The sequence below is a fragment of the Micromys minutus genome (genome assembly GCF_963924665.1).
Source record: "Micromys minutus genome assembly, chromosome: 1".
NCBI classification, from domain to species: domain Eukaryota; kingdom Metazoa; phylum Chordata; class Mammalia; order Rodentia; family Muridae; genus Micromys; species Micromys minutus.
In genome coordinates, this window is record NC_137969.1 from 136,219,172 (window position 1) to 136,237,685 (window position 18,514).

The window sequence follows — 18,514 nt, forward strand, 5'->3', positions numbered from 1 at the left end:
CACATCCTGTTTCCATCATTCCCAGTAGTCAATTACAATCTTGAATCTATCAACTGAGTAATCCATGAATTATATATCACTTAGCTTTGAGTTTTGATCTATGGAAATGACCTGAGGAATATATTCAGATTTTGCTTTACCAATCTAACCCATGAACATCAGTCTCAAAAAGCATGTTCCAACTGACAGAAAAAAAATTGTTGTTTCTTATGCTTGTGTTGGGGCTTTGATGGGTAGGTTACTGTGGTGTTTTGTGTGTGTGGCATATGTGTGTGTGTTTGTAGATGCACATGTGTGTGTATAAGCTCAAGATTGGGGCCAATGCTTTCCTTAGATCACATTAGATTTTTATTTGATATTTTGAGACAAGATCTCTCACATGAAGCCCAGTGAATTGGCTAAGTTAGATGTACAATACATTTCATAGATGGCCAGTTTCTCCATAAAAGGCTGGGCTTATATAGCATATTTCTTCAGTTTGGCTTCTTAGTGGATTTTTTGGGGGGACTGCATACAAGTTCTTATGCTTGCCAGCCAACATTTTACCTCCTGACCCATGTTTTATCCTTATTTTCAAATCTGTTGAAAACACTGTGTACTGACTGGAGAAAGATGAAAATAGTAAATTAAAAAGAATACTTTGCTAAAAATTATTAAAAAAAATAAAGCTTTTCAAAATATTATGTGTTGATAATATAGCTGAACATAGTAACTAATAATGTGATGTCATTTTATTCTGTCATACTAAAAGTATAAAAATGCATCCCTTTTATCCATTTTAGAATGACTGTCATAGTGTAAAAAGCCTATTTCGAAAAATGCAGTACTCCCATCTGAAAAAGATAATCAGAAAGCAATGAAATGTCTGAAATAAAATTCAAGTGATGATTGTTCAGAAAGCAGATTCCGAACATGGAATTTTCCTCTGAAGGAGAATGTTGTAAGACATTTTAAAATATTTGATAGAAGCTCTGAAGGCTCTTTGAGAATCATTGAGGAAAATCTCATTAGTGAAAGCAACTGAAATTCAGTACGTCTGCAGGGAAACAAACTGAGTCCTTCACATATATCGTATGTGTACATGTGAGCACACATCTTGTGCTGATGCTGTTATCAGGTTAAGTATCACAAGCATAAGCATGTCTTGCAAGCCAGCTACAGAAAGAGAGCATACAGTTATTCCAGTGTTGGTGACAAATATTGTTGCAGGTGCAAGATAAGGTACAAAGTTTTCAAATTATCACCTGGCTTGTTTGCAGGAAGGAACAGTCATGCTAGCTTAGCAGAAATGTTGTGGTGCCAAGCTATGAACACCTGCTGTGTGTGCAAGACAAGCTTTGAACTCTTCCATCTGTGGGGTTTTGCCTTGCATTGCTAATCATTCATTGGTGAGGATTTTATAGGGATGTAACTGTAGGAAAAGAACAAAGGGGTTCCAACATTCAGCTTAAGGTGACAGTTTATTAAACATTCGTAATGCCACAAAGTACACATGCATTGATAAGTCTAGTCATGTGTTGGGAAATCTAGGTATTCATTCAATTCACAACTGACTCCATATGAAAGTTCATGGCTATTCCTTCAGAACAGAGTTGATCCTAAGTGCCATGTCTGTAGTCTGCTCATTTATCCTAAATACTGACATCATGGTTAACTGGATGCCTCTACTAGTAATAGCACAATCGTAGCTCATGCTCAGTGTCCTTTGTTGTCAATTTCTTTCATAGTGTTGCTTTTGTGAGCCATTCATACTCATAGAACACATGGGCACACTGTGCATTTAGATGTCAGAAGACCTTAGGCATTACACAATATCCAATTGTATCAAGTTAATAGCACCCAGAGGCCCATGCATATTTGTTACTCCAAGAGTGGTTTTATTAGAGACAAAACTGAAAATTTATTGTATCAGTAAAAAAAAATATATTATGAATTGCTACAAAAATGCTTTCTAGGTTAAAGTGATATACTTAGTATGGAAAATGTCTGTCTAAATTGCTGAGAACAAGAGAAATTTAGTATTTCAAATCCTTATAATCTATATAGTGGCTGGCTGCCCTGAACAGGCAGTCTCCTAGGGCCTATAACCTTGATTTTGCTTTCTATCTCCTGACCTCTGCTAACATTTTTTTCACACATTTCTCAGTAATGGCCAGCTCAGAGGTCAGAAGAACTGTTTTTCTCTCCTCCAAAAACTGACTATATTCTCACAGGCATAGGACTATGCTTTGTCCTCATATTTCCTCATTTAAGAAAAGATCTTTCTTTCTTTCTTTCTTTCTTTCTTTCTTTCTTTCTTTCTTTCTTTCTTTCATTCTTTTATTTTCCTTCCTTCCTTCCTTTTTCTATTCTTTCTTCCCTCCCTCCTTTCCTTCCTTCTCTCCTTTCTTTCTTTCTTTTGTGCCCCATTTAAAAGTTCCACCCTTTGTTATAATTTGTTTTGTTTTGTTTGTTTTGTGTTACTTTGTTTGTTTCTATTGACTATGCTGACCAATGAAATGACCCATTGTCTTTAAAGGAGAAACTATCAGGCAGAGTGCTCCAGAACTCCCCAGGTTGATTGCCATATTGTTTATATTATAGTTTGCATACAAAATCACTATACCTTCTTTATTTTAAAAGTGTTGTTATACAACTCTTCTATTAGAAGTAAAACATAAATTCAGTACTTCATTTTATGTGTGCATGTGTGTGTGTATGTGTGTGTGTTGATGATGATAGTAATTGTGACCCAAGTTGTCTTGTATGATAAGCAAGAGTGGTAGCTCTAACCTTCGTCTCTGAACCTCTTTGTCACACTTTTATCTGGTCCCTTCTTCACATTCATAACCATTGTATACCAAACATGTACATACATACATACAGTCACACACACACACACACACACACACACACACACACACAACTTTTATAAGAAACAGCTCATATGATGCAGTGTGGAAGACAGCTAAAGTTTTGTCTGCAACCAGAGCTCTGGAGACCAGAATTGTCTGTGTCTCAGCCTCTGAAGCACTAATTTTTAAAAATGAGAAAAAGACCACATTACTTGATGCCAGTAGTTTTCAACTGCTCTTTCTTTAATGCTGTTGAATGCTATTATGGTTTCAAGTGCACTGGTATTATAAATTGATCCCCACGGATCTGTCTTCTTTAAAGGTAGCATCATCTTTTTCAAGACTGGATTAATGCCATCAGGTTTGCTCTTTGATGTTAATATTTAAAAAGAACAAAACGCTCCTCCTGGATCTCCCTTCAGTGTAATTTCAACTTCATTTCTTTGTCAGTTGTAGATCACTGGTAATATTTGTGTCTATGTTGAATCTTTCTGGAACATGTGACTCATCTCTGAACTGACAAGGAATACTTGAATGGTTACTGTGTGTCTCCTGTGGTGTTTCTTCAGGGATATTTAAATGGGAGTTCATGATCTATGTGCTGGCATAATGAGTTTCATTCAATCTTGAAATATATGTTACATAGAAGCACTTTGAATGATACTATATAGAACCAAATCAAATAACCTAAAGTCCTTTGTTTTGATACTGTTTTGTTGATGGACATAGAAACTAGGATCCTATGCATGTTGTCCCGGGGCTTTGCCTCTGGGATTTACTGCAGTGCTACAAAAAGTACTTAGAAACGTTTCTATGACATGTTTGAGAATACAGGGCAATTACAAATGCCACTTTGAAAGTAAAATAGTGAAAATCTAAAACCAGTCAGATGTGTTGGTGTAACAGAACAGATTTTTATTTTTGGTCATTTTATTTGGATATAATAACAGATAAATATCTCTGTACTATGGTAATTTATTCCGAAGACATGCCCTTTAAGTTTCATGCAGTAACACAAACACCTTTTCAGAAGAAAGGTTATTTATTAATATAGTACTTAAGGTTTTAGTTTTATTTACTTAACTTTTAGTTTTATTGTTTTTTTTTAAAGAAGGTACAGACAGTTAGAAATCTTTGGAATCAATGCATCCCCTTAAAAGAGTATATTCTAACATATACTCTGTAACCTGTTAAAGTGATAGAGAATATTTTATCCCATTGAAAATATTGTGATTGCTATTAATAGAATTCTGAGGCCCTTGTTTATATTTCAGAAACCAAATACTAAAATACTACAGCTGCCATGAACCTTGAACAGATTGCAGCCGATCTTCAGGAGTAGCAAACGTTTAAAGGAAAAAACAAACTTTAATTGGAGCAGTCTGTTGAAGTACTAGACAGTGCCTTATGTGTGAGTTTCCATGAAAATTCCATTGGTCTTCCATGGATATAGGTGTTGTGGAGCTGGCTGAGATTAGGGCTGTTATCCTTAAGCTAACCCATCCCACAACCACTACTTGAAATCACTAGTTGAATAGGTTTATTTCTTGTAGTTTCTAGGGATAATTTTCTTTTCTTTTTTTTTTTTTTATACTATTCTGAGCCTTTTTCTAGACTTTATTTAATTTTAATATATCCGTATGAGTTTTTGTCTGTATACATATCTACACCCTCACATGCATGCAATGTCTGTAGATGCGAGAAGAGGGCATCGAAATCTCTGGGATTTGAGTTATAGACTATTGTGATGTACCATGTAGATACTGGGGATCAAGCTCTAGTCCTCTGAAAAAGCCATCAGTGCTCATAAGTACTGAGCCTTGTAATCAGCCTGTCTTAATTAATTTTCCCCTTTTATCCTTTTAAGCAGGGTTTTATTTTGTAGTCTATGATGACGTAGAGCTTGTTCCTGCCCTTGGTGTCCAAGTGAGATTCTGAGATTATAAGTGTGTGTGCCCATGCTCGGCCCAAAAGTAATTTCTGTGTGTACTTGGCTGAGTCCTTATATAAAACCAATGCTCTGGTCATGGGCTTGTACTGAATGTGATTGATAGAATATTCTGAGAATGAAGAAGGCCTACAATGCTTTCTTTTTAACCTTAGCAGATGTGCTTTAACATGTCTACTTCACTTGGACTCTTCTGTGATTATTGAAAACCTTCCTTCATATTTTTGATCAATTTGCTACTTAGATAAATTCAGGTTTGGAGAGTTCATTCCGTTATTACAGATCCCACTCTCCCTTCACCAATCAAATGGCAATACTTCCTCAACTACAGGTAAGTTTTTGTTCATCTCCTTAATGCTTACCCTTGGTCTGGCCTGGATTTTCACAGGTCTTGTGCCTGCTGTTTCAATTCTTGTTAGTTCATATATGCATCTTCCCAGTTGTGTCCAGAAAATGCTGTTTTTTAAAGTTATCCTTCACTCTTTACACTTCCAATTCCCGTGCTCCTTTTCAGAGTAGACTGCTGATCTTTGAAGGTAGTAGGGATGTGAAATAGACATCCCATATTGTAATAAACATCCCAAAGTCTCTTATTCTCTGCAAGTTGACCAATTATAAGTCTTCATGTTAACTGGTATCTACTGCAAAAACAAGCTTCTCTGATGAGGTTCCTGTGACCTATGTGTATAGCAATAAGTCATTAGGAGTCATTGTAAGTATATGTTTATTTAACAAAATAATAATATTTTTCCTAAGGTCTTGTTGAAGGTGCTATACAGTGGTGAATTCCTTAACCCTCTCTGAGCTCCTGGGGGTCTTGTGAGCATTCTAAACCCACCCATAAATCTCTCTGTATTCACAACTAAAAGACACACACAAATACACACACACACACACACACACACACACACACACACACACACACCTATTAATTCAGATGTTCCTTAGCTGGCTCAATGGTTGGCCATTTCTAATCCTCTCTGCCGGTAGAATATATTTTCTGCTGGTATTTCTGGCTTTACATCTTCTATGTTTTATATTTGCTGCTCTGTTACCTTCTTGGAAGCTCTCCCTATCGGGTTGGTTTTCCCTTCCTTCAACATTTTGAATGGTTTGTAGCTCCTAAACTTGATCCCTCTGCCTCTGAGTCATGGTGAATCTGCTTCCTTCTCTCTTCTCCTATCTGTCCCAAGCCCAAGAATCGTAAAAGTAATACTTCTGTCTGCCAAGTCCAGCTATTGGCTGCTGACATTTTTATTTACCCATCAGAAACAAGTGTGGGCAAGGTGGCTTACATTCAGACACTCCTGTAAGCATTTTGAAGGATGAAAATCAGAATTGTAACACAAGAAGCACTAAGCCAAACCTAATTTAGTCTCATGTGTGAGCTCCACCTCATTGAGTAGAGACTAAATCTAATAAAAAAGTTGTTATTTACTTCTTTATTAATGTTATATAATGTTTGTGCTATTTTTGCCTCAGTAAACAGAACTTGTAAGGTCATTATTGTAACATTCAGGATTCAGAGCACAGTGAGATTCATGATTACTTTTTATCCAGTAATATGCACATTTTAGTACTATGAATGCTAGAGAATAGGGATGAAGCTTCTAGATGATTATTAGCATTATGTCTCTACTTCCTGTGACTCACAAATGTTGTGTTTTCAGTAATAATGTTTAGAGGAATGTTAATCCAGCCACATGGCTGCTCTGGCAAGAGATCATATCCAAAACACTTCTAGGACTATATGAACCAGATGGAATGACACACCTTTAATCTCTCTGGCTAGAATATAGACACACTCTTAGTATGCTCTTTTAAACCCTAACAGTGAAGGTCAAGTTATTTTGTAGAAAGAAGTAACCATGTTTGAAATTGACATTCAATTAAGGATCAGACAACATGATAGTCAGAGAATGATTTGGTAGACTATCTGTTCTATATTTCTGTTCTTTACTTTTCTTTATTTCTGTTTCCTCACTCATCTTTAAATGTCTGTGATTTATCCAGAATAAAAGTCCATTACCTGGGGTTGTTCTGTTCTTTCTTGGGTTGGGGGCAGTGCACACACTAAAAGTGTCTTCAAGATTTTTTTCTTTCAAACTTATATGTGTTCCAGGTTTCAGTTTAACTATCCCACTGGACAGCAAAGATTATTGACCTTTAAATCATAGAGAAGTGGGTTGAGAAGTCTTCTTTTAAAGAACCATAGAAAGCTTTAAAACCAAAGCATAGGTCACCTTTACTCTTTTTCATATTTCTCTTATCACACTTGAGTGAGATTTTTGTCAAACTATGTCTACTAGAGAAAGGATAAAAAATATAGCCTAACCCCTCCACGGACTGCAAACTAAAGGAGCTTTAACCCCTGCACCTAAGATCACCTAAATAACTCAAATTCCAGACCCTGCTCTCTGCCAGTAAGTAGATACAAGGTTACACCTTGCTGTTCTGGAGCCTGCTTTCTGTATAAAACTGGGTGAAAGGGTGTAGGACAGGCCCTTGGATACTCAAGCTGGGCCTCGTAAGTTAACAGGAGATAAGCTGACTTAACCACTTATCTGGCTTCTGCAAGCAGAAACCCCTCACCCTGGTGACTTATCCTGAGTGCCATTGTCACCCCCACCCAGGAGACTGTGCAAATACAGACCTCCCAGACTATAGGGAACTGATTGGTCCACGGAGGATGGGCTTAGACAGTTTAACATGATTGGTCCATAAAGCACGGGCTTAGATAATTTAAATTGATTAGTTTGGGATTCTCGAGCTTTGCCATGATTGGTTTGTGATTCGCAGGACTTGTGAACCTTATAAAAGCTGTCACAATCGTGCACTCAGGGTTCACAATCCTCTACCCCTGTGTGGTGTATGACTGTGGGCCCTGGCACACTTGGAATAAAAATCCTCTTGTAGTTTGCATCAAGACTGCTTATTGTGAGTGATTTGGGGTGTTACCTTTCCTAGGATGGAGCATGGGGGACTTTGCTTTGAGGATCTAAAACTTCCAAAATGTAAACTGAGAAAGAAAAAGAAAATCTGTCAGTTGTACCTACTAATTTAATCTCAGCATTGTCAGTGCTAAGTCTGACACATAGTAGATATTCAACGGGACAGAAGGGTTGGAATGAGTAACTCCATTATAGAATCTCTTCTAAGATCAATTTTTATTAGATCAAGGATAAGTGTCCAGGCTGCCTCCCCTACTCCCATATAAACTCCCCTTCACTGTGTTTTATTTCTGTTGCTATCTTGTAAGTCCCTCTTCTGCTTCTGTACTTTTCTACACATGACAGTTTTCTATATTTTTGTCACAAGAATCAGGTCACCACTTGTATATTTTTTTTTCACTTAGCATGACACAAGATGTTTGAAAGATGCTGCTATGTCATGTAAACTGACGACTGGGATGAATTGGAGCTGAAACACAGTGACCAAATTAACAGAAAAAAAGGGAGAGTAAAGGACAGAACTCTGACACATTGAACGCTTCAGGGCATCGGTGGCTGCTGCCATCAAGTTGCTGACAGATAGCAGAGCTGTTAGCTATCATTCCTGGATTTCATTAAGAAGGAGGTATGTAGCTGATTCTGAAGCAGTATGTTGTGTGTGTATTTTAAGGGAAGAAATGTCCACTCATATACTAATGCTATAACTAGCATGTACCCATGAAATTGAGCTTATTCTCAGAACAATGAATGTGAAATGGGACTAAACATGACTAAGGGGTCAAAGGGGAAGGCCATGTAAGAAAGGACCTCTGCTATGACTGTGCTAACAGTGTCATTTCTAGATACACTGTGACTTTTTTTAAATTAGAAATTAAGCCCCAAAATTTAAGAACATGTGTCATATACTTCAAAACAGCACTACCCTTAAATTTAGAAAGAACTTTTGAGGCTGGAACTTGTGTGTTACATATTTATAGTTTGTAGTCATCTTGTTCACATTATAAAATATTATAATAGATTTATCTTGTATTTCTGTTGTATTCCCTTACTAAAGCATGTATTGGAAACATGGTGTCTTCTGTAGGCTTGTCTGAGACCAGGTCAGTCAAACTATAGGTTCCCCAGGGCAGGAGCAAAGATTGAAAGGAAAAAAGAGACAGTCAAAATTGTAACATGACTTAGGCCAGTCTTGAGGCTGAAGCAAAGTCTTTTTTTATTCGTTTTCTTTTAAATCACTTTAATTACATGCAGAAAGATAACATTAGTTCTGAGTCAGAGAACAAGCTAGTTAATAATCAAAAACCCTGTAACCACCTTTCTGGAGTCCAGGTGTGAAGATCTGAGACTCCAAGATCCCAAGAGAAAGAGACAGCCACACCTACATCCTCTGAACCTACCCTGAGCTTCAGATGCAAATTTATGCAATCCAGGCCAGTTTCCTGAGCATAGGCCCAGAGTCAGATTCCTGCCTTAACAAGCTTGTCTTCATGAAGCAGAAATTCCCACCACCAACTGTCCAGAGGCAACAAAAATGCTCTCCATATAGGCTGTATGTAAAACTTCTGGAAAATGGCATTGAAGGGCCATACTGTTGTGAATGTAAAGACGATTCCTTCATTTCCCCATAAAGAAAACTCTACAGAATTTAGGCAGACCCAATATCTATGGTGAAATATCATGTGATAAATGTGGAGATTGATTGTCTGGCTCTGGCAGAGAAACAAACTAAAGATGATTAAAATTATATTTTCCAGTTAGAAATAGTAGAATGGTAATTACATTTTTTTAAAGACAAAAATAATGCCTGAAGTAAGATTAAGGTTTACCTTCTGAACTATTATTTCACAAATGTTTTAAAATCAACAAATGTGTGTGAATATATATATATATATATATATATATATATATACATATATATATATATATATATATATATATATATATATATATATATCTGTATGTATGTGTGTGTGTGTGTGTGTGTACTGATTAATTTTTATGAGGAAAGGAGTTGGGCTAGGTAGTAGGGATGAAAGAAAAAAAAACAGTAATTCCAGAAATTATTTCTGCCTTAAACATTTAAGGGGGTTTGAGTAAAAAAGGTCTCAATAAGCTCATATAGTTTTGAATGTGTAGTCCCCAATTGGTTGACTTGTTTTGGGTTAGGGGCTGTGTCCTCATTAGAGGAGGTGTGTCACTTGGGGTGAGCTTTGAAGTATTAAAGGCCCTTTACCCTTTCCAGCTAGCTCTCCTTTGGCCTCCTGCTTGTAAATGAAGATGTAAGTTCTCATCTACTGTTCCAGTGCCATGCCTAACTTTCTGCTACTCAGCTCCCCAATTGCTACAGCGATTAAAAAGTAGCTGGGACATAGTTGTTACTGGCTTCATGGAATGCTAGTAGAATTTATCTTTGATGCTTATTTAAAGATTTTTAGTGGACTTTTTTAATACCTAGAATAAAATAAAACTAGAAACTATGTTTCATAAATTTCTGACTGAAACTTGAGTTTCTGGTCTTAGCTAAAGTTTTCTTCTTTCTCCTAATCAGTCACTCTTTTGGGTCGTTTCCATGATGTTATTTTGTGCTCCTAGGTTTCTACCTTACTATTGCTCTCTTTGATAAGAGCATTTCAATTTTCCTCCTGTCCAGATTCATTCCTGTACTCTGCTTATAATTCTTTGTGGTACTTAGTACTGTTTAAAGTATCATTAATGTGAAATTATTCAAATAGGATTGATTTTGATGGAGTGAAGGAGATTGTTTTTGCAAAGAAATACACACACACACACACACACACACACACACACACACACACCACTTTAAAATGAGTTTGAGTCCACAATTGTGTTTGGTTGCTTGTTTAGTGGCTAGGTCTGCCATCTGATTTTCCTTAGCCACAGTATCTCGAGTTTTCTGGTGTCTTGGACAATGTATAATGGCTACCTTTTTTGGCAAATGTATGGCCTCAAGGAGGCTCAGAATTTCTTTTTTATTTTTTATGTCTTTGCCTGCTGATGTCAAAAGTCCTCTTTGTCTGTATATTGCACCGTGTATATGAGCAGTCTTCTACTCTACCTGATATGGGGTCTGGATATATCGTGGTCTTTCAAAAGCAGACTTGAATACCGAAAATTCTGTTCAATAGTCTAATTTTCCTATAAACATACAAATCAGCTGCAGTCTTAAACATTTGTTTTTCTAAAACCAGATAGATATAAGGCTAAAAAAAAACTCATTATAAACCTAATTTTCATAAAACCATGAACTCCAAAAATAATAGCATCACTGAATAGAGCTTTCATAGCGTTCCTCATTAAAGCATACATATATACTTATATTCAGAAAACTATGTTTTGAAATAAATATTTCTTAAAATAAACTACATCTGTAATGGGTTTGTGTGTTGCAAAATAGAAGTATCACTCTTACTTATCTTGAAACCGTGGCTCTCTTTCAATCCTTACAAAATCTATGCAACAGTGTGCCAGGAAAGAAAGCCAATTAGAAAAGAATGGTTTGAGCTAGACGCACACATGTTGGACGCTGCATCACATGCTATTTAAATGGATCCAAATGTGTCTGTCTTATTTTAAAGACTGCCCTTGCAAATGCTCTGGGTGCACTAAGAATGTTTATTACCTACCAGCTTCCTTTTTATCTTGAGGGACAGTACTCGATATGATAAATTCTCTTCCTGGTAAAAAATCTATTCCAGAATGCCCTCTGAAATGAGCACTTGTTAAACTAGAAGATCTTTAAAATGAATACATTTGTAATGAGAAAGAGAAATTGAAAGGTGAGGCATTGGAATCAAATGTCTAATGCTTATAGAAAAATAGCTCGAACCTGCTAATAAGTAAGGTTGTGAAAATGCTATATTTATGCATGTCTCATTAAAAAAATATAAATTACAGTTACCTTGAAATAATAACTGTCATGCTCAGAAAAATGCATTCCTATACATAACAAGAATGTTTCATTTATAGGATTAATATTGTTGATTGCTTGGAAGTAACTGTAAAATCTGATATGGCAAACATGTTTATAAAAAGATTTAATTCATGGATGAAACTTTGCAAATTGGGCAAATCTGGTTGAAAGTTCATCTCTGAGTGGAGCAAAGAGGCACTTGCCTTACTTCAGTATTTACGAAGCAGAGAGAGGCAGATTTCTGTGACTTTTAGGACAACCTGGTCTACACAGTGAGTGGAAGGAAAGCCAAAAGTATGTTGAGAGATCCAGTCTTGAAAACAAAACAATAAATAAACAAACAAGAATGGGTGGAAATTCACTTTCTACCTGCCCTTGGTACTAATAAGTGAAGACACCCTTCTGAAATTTTCTTAAATTCAGCTTTCTTGAGGGAAACAAAGCACCCTATAGATGCCACATTACAGAGATCAAGGTGTGTCCTTTTTACTCTTACCCATTTCTTGCTTCTTCCTTCTGTCCAATTTCTTCCTCATTCTTCAATCCCTCTAAGGAAATGTGCTTTCTGGCAAGTTATCTTTAAAATGATTTAGGGACTTTATCTCCTTTCTTTTCTTGAGTCATCTGCAGAGGGATGTGTTTGGAGGAAGAGACTCCTCATTGGTTGTATTAAAAGAAGATCCTCTCAAGGCTTCATCTTAACAGCTCTCTAGGAAGGATGAAAAAGCTTCTCGGAGCATCACTCCCAGCCCAAGCAGCAATCTAGCAGCTGTTACTGGACCACGCTCTTCATATAGATGTCCATGTGATTTTCTTAGCTAGGGGCACATCTGTGGGACATTATGGATCTGCCAGAAGATTAAGCACTTCATTTGCACTTATTGAAATGTCTGAAGGAACTGTTTGAAGTGTGATAGCCCTTTGTGGGTTTTACTAGGAGGCATTTTTAGAAGCAGGAAAAGTCATGCACTGGAAAGACTAGCTCTACATTTAATGTAACAAAAAAGAGAAGAATTGATTTTAGGATCAAAATAGAATAAAATGGTAAAAAGTAAAAAGAAAAGTAATTTCCTTATATGAACTAATAAAATGGTCATTAGCAGAGAGCTATGAAGCCATATTCCTTCCAGAGTACAAGTCAGTTATTTGTAAATTCCTTCTATACATGAGTGGGTATAGTTATGATCATACATATATGCCAGAAGTTTAGTAGTGACACATGCTAAGCAGACACTCTGTAGGAGGAGCTGAGAGGTCTACCACTTCATCTGAAGTCTACTAGCAGAATACTGGTGGCTTCTAGATAGCTTGAATGAGGGTCGTAAAGCCCACATCCACAGAGAGAAACCTACTTCAACAGGCCACACCTATGGTAACAGGGCCACACTTTCTAATAGTGCTTCTCCCTGGGCTGAGCATAGACAAACCATAACATCTCTGGTCCCCATAGGCTTGTTCAAACAAGAATTTATGGTGGTCATACCTAAACATACTAAAAAATACATTAAGTCTGATTTCTAAATCCTCCATAATCTACAGCTGTCTCTACAATATTGGAAGTCCAAAGTTTATGTTTCTTCTTAGATTCCTTCAATCACTTAATTGTAATCCCCAAAGCAAAGCAGGAAATTGTCTTTGCCCAGGAGGGCTAAATCCAAACTCCAGCTTTCATGTCTGATGTCAGTGGTCTTCATGACCTCTTCATGCCTTCAAAATCCAGTATCACCTGGGTGATTCTTACACATTACCAAGTACAGCTGCAGCATGAGGTACCTTGGCTATCTACAGAACACAGATTCTTTGTGCTCTCAGAAAATACTTCCCAGAAGATTTTACCTCAGTCATGCTGGTTTTTTCTCAATCACCACTAATTTTTTAGCTCAGCTGACCAGCATCAATTGTCCCCATAGTCCTCTTCTTTTGACTATAAAGCCAGAGACACATGGCCAGAGTTGCCAAATTTTTTGTTGCTTGTTGGAGCTGGAACATGGTCCACCTTTTTCTTTTCATTTTATCAGTTATCTGTTTTCCACCTCATTCACTGCCTATCTTGGCTATCCTGGAACTTGCTCTTGGAATGACCTTGAACTCAGATCTGTTTGGTTCTTCCTCCTGGGATTAAAGGTGTGTACCACCAAACCTGATTTAAAATTTTCTCACCTAAAAACTTGCTCTGTCTCAGGCTGGCCCAGAAATCTGTTTGCCTTTGCCTCCTGGGATTAAAAGCTTGTACGACCACACTTCGACCTAAATTTCTTTGGGTGGGATCTTGCCTCAAGGTCACCATTCCCTTAATTGATTTAAAAACCTTTAAAGACAGGATTCAGATCTATTTTACTTCCTGGTTCCTCTTTAACATTCAAAACATATATTTTGTATTTTTCTTTCTAAGCTTGCTATGCTTATTCAAGATGTTCCTTATGAAACTTAACCAGAGAACAAAATCTATGATAGGTGTTTCTGAAACTTCCTTTGCCAATGCAATTAATCTGATTAATTTAGCCTGAGGCAGGCTCTTAAACCAAGGGCAAAAAGCAGCCAGATCTTCACCAAAATTCTACAAAAACAGTCTGTAAGCAAAATATTGCAGTTCTTCACAGAAACTTCTTGGGCCAGATTTCTACAGTTCAAATCACTTTCAGCAATAAAATCATCCACATTCATAAAAGAATAGTTCATTTAGCCTCACTTAAAGCATTCCACTGCACTCCAAATCCAAAGTCTCCAAATTTACATTCTTCCAAACAAAATCATGGCCAGGTCTATCAGAGCAATACCAAAGTCCCTGGTTCCAACATCTGGTGCTTTGAGTTTTACTGTTGTGAACAGACACCATGACCAAGGCAAGTTTTATAAAGGACAACATTTAATTGAGGCTAGCTTACAGGTTCAGTGGCTCAGTACATTATTATCAAGTGGGAACATGGCAACATCTAGGCAGGCATGATGAAGGAGGAGCTGAGAGATCTACATCTTTATCTGAAGGTTACTAGCAGAATTCTGGCTTCCAGGCAGCTGGGATAGGGTCTTAAAGCCCACACGCACAGAGAAATACTTAGTCCAACAAGACCACACCTATGCCAACAGAGCTACACCTTCTAATAGTGCCACTGCCTGGGCTGAGCATAGACAAACCATAACACACACAAATGCTACTCACTCATGACATCTAAATTTAATGCTTTTATCTCATAAAAGATAATAGTGTAGTTTCCAAGACAGATCATTTTTCTGCACACTAAAAATATTTTAAGTTGGATATTTTACTTATTTCCATTTCAAATGTTATCCCCTTTCCTGGATACTCCCCTGCAAACCCTCTATCTCATCCCGCTTAATCTGCTTCTATGAGGGTGCTCCCCCACCCACCCACTCCTGCCTCACTGCCCTAGTATTCCTCTACACTGGGGAACCAAGCCTTCACTGGATGAAGGGCCTTCTTTCCCATTGATGGCAGATAAGGCCTCTTTAGCTCCTTCAGTCCATCTTCTAACCTCTCCATTGGGGTCCTTGTTATCAGTCTGATGGTTAGCTTTAAGCATCTGTGTCTGTATTGGTCAGGATCTGGCAGAATCTCTCAGGAGCAAGTACTTCTTGGCATCAGCAATAGTGTCTGGGTTTGGTTTTTTCATGTGGGATGAATCCCCAGGTGGGGCAGACTCTGGATGGCTTTTCCTTCAGTCTCTGCTACACTAGTTGTCCCTGTATTTCCTTTAGAAAGGAGCCATTCTGAGTTAAAGTTTTGGAAATGGGTGAGTGGCCCCATCCCTCAGCTGGGGACTATGCCTAACCTCTAGATAAGGTCTTGACAGGCTCTCCATTCCCTTTGTGGGTTATTTCATTTTTTAAAATAATTTTTATTGGAATGCTCTATATTTGCATTTCAAATGTTTTCCCTCACTTCAATTCCCCCTACCCTTGCTTCCAAGAAGATGCTCCCGCTCTGAACCACCCACTTCCACCTCAATGCCTTGGCATTTCCCTACACAGATTGTCATCCACATGGTATCCTGGGAGACTCTTGCTCTCCTGGCATGGGGGACTTTCGAGCTGCTATTCCCAGTTCTCCATTCCCTATTGCTATACACTTCTGTTCAATTTTCTGAACCTCTGTATGTACCTGAATTTGCCCCACTTTTTTTCCATGCCTCTCCTTTTTTCTTTCAAGTTCCCCCTGCCCTCTACTTCCCTTCGTTTGTTCCCCTTCTAAGTAGGACTGAAGTATCCATACTTTGGTCTTGCTTCTTCTTGAGCTTCTTGTCATCTGTGAGTTGAACTGTGGGTATTACAAGAATAAATGGGCTGAGAAAAAAATTAGGGAAATGTCACCCTTTGCAGTTGTCACAAATAATATAAAATATCTTAGGGTGACTTGAACTAAAAAGGGAAAGATATGTATAACAAGAACTTCAAGTCTCTGTAGAAACAAATTGAAGCCCTTAGAAGATGGAAAGATCTCCCATGCCCAGGGATAGAAGGATTAATAAAGAAAAAATGGCCATCAAGCTGAAAGCAGTCTACAGGTCCAATGTAATTTCCATCAAAAAATAGAGTTAGAAAGACCAATTCTTAAATTCATTTTGAATAACAAAAAACCCAGGATAACAAAAACTATTCTCAACAATAAAATAACTTCTGGGGGACTCACCATCCCTGATCTCAAGCTGTACTACAGAGCAATAGTGATAAAAACTGCTTGGCATTGGTACAGCGATAGGCAGATACAGCATTTTCAACAAATGATGCTGTTCAACTGACACTCAGCATGCAGAAGAATGCAAATTGATCCATTCTTATCTCCCTGTACAATATTTTAAATGTTAACAATTTAAAGTTCAAATGATTAATTGCAATTATTATTGTTTCTTATTGAATACTTTCTTTCCTTAGATTTCAAATGTTATGCCCTTTCCTGGTTTTGCCTCCAGAATCCCCTTATCCCATCCCTCCTCCCCCTGCCTTTATGAGAGTGCTTCCCTATCTACCCACTCTCTCCCACCTCCTTGTCAATTGAAATTCTATCATGAATATACTGGCATGATTGATTATTTTAGATATAGTGAAACATACACAAATACTTCAAATTAATTTATATGTGGCTTTGATAAGCTAAGGAAGGATAGATAATGTCATAGGGGAAGATGGAACAACAACTGACACGTTATTGCCTAGTATCTATATATTAGTCATTTCAATTAGGTTGAAAATATTTGCCTCTCATCTTAAACAGCATGCTGGAGACTAAGACATGAATGTACATGTATATGTATATGTGTATGTGTATGTGTATGTGTATATGTAAATGTATATGTATATGCATATATATATTTATCATGAAGAATGAACAAGCAGAAATAAGCTTGTCCAAATAGAAAGTTATAGTCGGTTGCTTAATTTTTAAATAGAAGCTAATTATTAGAATACATGATCAAAAAAAAAGATTCCTCAGCATCTACCTGATGTCTGTAGTTTCATGAAATGACCTGTGACCTTCAATTTAGGTAACTACACACAGGGGACACAGGGATAGTAGATTTTTCAGTGACCTTTTGTGTATAGAATGTGATTAGATGTATAAGATCAAACAATAAGTAAAACACAAGTCCTCCTTAAAGTAGGCTCGCTGGATCCATGTTTGCCTGTTTTGGGCTCTTTTCAGATAAGCTTAGAAAGTTAAAGAACTAGCTTTTTTTTCATTTTAATTTAATTTTATTTTTTGAGACTTAATATAATTATAATATTCTCCCCTTCCTGTTCCTTCCTCTAAATCCTTACATAGTTCCCTCTCCATTCTTTTTTTAATATTGTACTGCATGTATGTATTTATAAGTTTATATACGTGTATGTATGTATGTATGTATGTATGTATGTATGTATGTGTGTATGTATGTATGTATCTATGTATGTACATATGTATGTATGTTGTATTTTGAACAAATATGACCTCCAGAGGCTCATATATTTAAATTCATGGTCATCAGAGAGTGGCACTATTTTAAAAAGATTAGGAGGTATGGTCTCATTGAAGGAAGTTTGTTGCTGGAAGTGAACTCAGAGCTTTCAAAAGCTTATATCAAGCTCACCGTATCTTTCTCTGCCTAGAGATCAGGATGTAGTTCTCAACTCTGCTGCAGCCCCATGCCTGTGTTAATGCTGCTATGTTCTCTATTATCATGATAATGGATTAAACATCACAAACTGTAATCAAGGCCTAGTTAATGCTTTCTTTTGTAGAGTTGCCTTGTTTACAGTATCTCTTCATAGTGATAGAACAGTGGTTTAGACAATGTATACATGTATGTCTATATACATTCTTATTACAAAATTGCAAACTGTTCAGTCCACAGGTCAGCTTCAGCTCAAGGGTCTCTGGGTATTATTTCTAAACAACATAGTGTGTTCAGCAATAACGACTTACTTTCTGTGTCTAAAAGGTAACCCAGGACAGCAGTAAGTTGTATGTTTGAGAAGTCTCTTGGAAAACTCTGGCCAACAACTGAGATGCGGGCTTCTCCCATCTTAGAGGTCTGTGCTCTTGGAGGGTTCTGCGGTGAGAAAAAAAAGTTAGGTATGTGTATTTATATGTAAAATTACATATTATAAAATTTTCTGGGATCAATAGTTAAATGCATTTTTGTATTTTTAAAAATAACTTAATTATTTTACTTACTTTCTCTCTCCTTCTGTATTCACCATCCTCCTTCTGTGAAGCCCACTTTCCTAAATTTTCCCTCTCACTTTATTATACATCCTGCATCTTGGTATTCCCCACTCTACGGCTGACAACACAGCCACCCACTCCTACTCCTGGCAATGCCTAGGTTTCCGTTTGGTAAATGGTACCTGTAGT